General features: G+C 40.9%; 1 non-coding gene across 1 annotated transcript; it reads left to right on the forward strand.

The window, feature by feature from the left end:
- The first annotated feature begins 2,304 nt into the window (after positions 1 to 2,304).
- Positions 2,305 to 2,412, forward strand: LOC141585241 (U6 spliceosomal RNA). Its single transcript, XR_012518637.1, has one exon. It is a non-coding gene; the product is annotated as a U6 spliceosomal RNA (small nuclear RNA).
- The last annotated feature ends 967 nt before the right edge of the window (positions 2,413 to 3,379 follow it).

The raw sequence follows: 3,379 nt of genomic DNA on the forward strand, positions 1-3,379 counted from the left end.
TGTTGTATTTTATATTTTTATAATCCCAAATTATAATTTAGTTTTACCTTTAGAACTATGCTTTTGTTCTCCTTTATTCTGTAGATTCTTTCTCAAAATACGTATTCTGTGGTAGAGTTTCCCACAGTGTGCGTTTTGCTGACTGCTCCCCAAGGTGTAGTTGGCTATGTATTTCTATGGTTTGTATTGCCTCGAAGTCGGTGATTGGCTATGGAGGTTAGCTTAGTTCAGGCTTGATTTCCTTTTCACTTGCTCTTGTCTGATGGTACTCTACTGCGTTCTTCCATCAAGAGGAAGAACCTAACATTAGCTTTTTTTTTTCTTTATTGTGTTGTTAATTGCCATTGCTGTTCAATGGCTAAATCTGTTAATTCCTTATGGGTTGCAAAACAGTTTTTATAGTCTCAGTATCTCATTCCTTCCTCATTTATTATCTGAATAATTTCTAAAATAAGAGATTTACCCTCTTCTACTGTTTGTTTATGACTAGAAACTTGTTCATTGAGAGACTAAGCCAAGCATCTACTCCCTTATGACCCAGCAATTGCACTCTTGGTTATAAACCAATAGAAGCGCATGTATGTGTGTGCTAAAATATATGAAAGTATTCACAGCAGCACGATTTGTAAAATCTGGATATAACACAATCGTCTATCAACAGTGAAGTGACAGGAAGTGTAAGCTATTTATAAAGTGCAGCATTTGACAGCCTTGAGAATGACTAGCCTATGACCACAGACAGAGATGATGAGCCCCAGGGGCGTGATGGTGACTGTGTAATGCCATTCAGCCAGAACCTGAAGAACAAATTTGTGTTAGAAATCAAGAGTGGCTCCTCTGGGGTGGGGGAGGGTGGTTTATGGCTGAGTAGGACCCAAAAGTGTTTCCCTGGGGCTGTGATTGCTGTGGTTGGATGTGGGTGTTGTTTGCCGCAGGGTTCACTTTGTGAAAATCCGCTGCCCACTTGAGGATTGTTCTCTTTTCTCCATGCATGTTGTCCTTCACTCAAATATACATTTCTGATGTTTTGAAGCAATTCTATCTACAATAAGAAGAATTGCTCCTACTGCACATCCTTGCAAATGCTGCATTGAAAAAATCAGTGCAATTTTTCCAGGAAATAAGTACATATAAAGAGGATAATTGACGACAAGAGCAGTCGGCTTGGGAGCTGACACCACAAAAGCTTTGGGAATGGATGTCGAGCTAGGAACCAGGAATCAAAATACAGAGAAGCCTATGGGAGGTGAAGGATGTGAAGTGATGCCCCAGGAGTGCATGAATGAATGAGTCATGGGCAGTGGCTCTGGGCTTGGCTGGCAAGTCACGAACTTGGGGAAAACAGAGTTAAAAAATTGGTATTTAGAGGAGAGAGGTACTCATAGACCTCTTACTACACAGAGAATGTGTGAAGATAGTGGTTGTGTGTGGATGCTTACTAGAGGGTCTTTTGGGGATGGGGCTCTCTGTGATCAGGTTGGTGAGATGGCTTGACGGGTGATGCCACTCAGCCACACAGGGCTTGCTCATGGAGTCCCTGCACAAAGTGGCCGTGGTGGCTGGGATGGACACTGCATGGGCACAGCAATCGCATCACCACCTTGGTGACAAGGCTGACCTGGCAGCTGCCACCGTTGAGGACCCAGCCTGCCAAAAGCAGCTGTTACTTTGGATGGAGACAAAACAGGAAATGGTAATTCTGAATAAAATAGCATTATGACAGATAAATATGCCACTAATGATATAGTAGAGGTTTAAATAATTTTGAAATGATGAACAAGATTATACCAACGGGAAGAACTTACTATCAGTAAAGAAGTTAAAATGGTTTTAAAACTTTTTTTCCCTTCAGGCATATCCAGGCTGTTTTGAAAATAAGTTTTACCAAATCTTCAATGAAGTTTACTGAACTTATACATAATATCCAAGAGACTAAGGAAACATAGAGATAGCTAGAAAACTCATTATTGTTTAGGCACCAATAACACTGATTCTAAAGCCAGCTAGAGAATAGATAAGAGAAAAGTATGATAGGATAGGCACTTCTAAGCAATTAGACATAAAGATACTGAGAAAAACAGCAGTAGACAGTGTCCACCAATGAGCTATAAACAATTTAAAAATCCTGCCCAGGTTATGTATTCCAGGAATACAAGAATACTTTAACTTATCTGCAATGCATTTTACCACTTCATTAAAGAATAAAAGACAGAGATGGTCCCATTTCAGCAGATGCAGATGAAATCCAACACTCCCTCTCACCGACATTTCTTCAGTTATCTCCACTTTTAAGAGCTTGTGATCATTTTTCACGTTGGCAGCATGCAGAATAAAACTGGAATGATACACAGAAGATCAGCATGGTCCCTACACAAGGGTGACATGAAAGTTCGTGAAGCAGTCCATATTTTTAAACTCTCAACAAACTAGGTATTGAAGGAACATACCTCAAAATAATAGTAGCCACCTATGACAAACCCACAACTGATATCATACTGAATGGGCAAAAGCTGGAAGCATTTCCCTTTAACATCAGCATAAGACAAGGATGGCCTCTCTCACTGCTCCTCTTCAACATGGTGTTGGAAGTTCTGGCAGGAGCAATCAGGTCAGAGAAAGGAAGGATATTCAGATAAAAAGAGAGGAAGTCAAATTGTCTTTGCAAATGACATGATTTTGTATCTAGAAATCCTGATTGTCTCAGCAGAAAGGCTTCTTAAGCTGATAAGCAACTTCAGTAAAGTCTCAGGATACAAAAATCAATGTGCAAAAGTCACAAGCATTTATATACAACAACAATACAAAAGCGGTGAGTCAAATAATAAATAAACTCCTATTCACAATTGCTACAAACAGAATAAGAGGACCGGGTGTGGTGGCTCATGCCGGTAATTCCAGCACTTTGGGATGCTGAAGCCGGCAGATCACCTGAGATCTCATTTGAGACCAGCTTGGCTAACTTGGTGAAATCCAGTTTCTCCTAAAAATGCAAAAATTAGCTGGGCATGGTGGCATGCACCTGTAATCCTGGGTACTCAGGAGGCTGAGGCAGGTTAATCGATTGAACCTGGGAGGTTGCAGTGAGCTGAGATGGTGCCATTGCACTCCAGCTTGCGGAACAAGAGCAAAACGCCATGTCAAAACAAACAAACAGACAGACAGAATAAGATGCCTGGGAATACAGCTAACAAGGGAATTGAAGGACCTCTTCAAGGAGAATGACAAATCGCTGCTCGAGGAAATGGGAGAGGACACGAACAGATGGAAAAACACTCCATGCTCATGGATAGGAAGAATCAATATCGTGAAAATGGCCACACTGCCCAAAGTAATTTATAGGTTCAATGCTGTTTTCATGAAACTGACATCTCTCACAGGA

This window comes from Saimiri boliviensis, chromosome 7 (assembly GCF_048565385.1).
Source record: "Saimiri boliviensis isolate mSaiBol1 chromosome 7, mSaiBol1.pri, whole genome shotgun sequence".
Taxonomy (NCBI): domain Eukaryota; kingdom Metazoa; phylum Chordata; class Mammalia; order Primates; family Cebidae; genus Saimiri; species Saimiri boliviensis.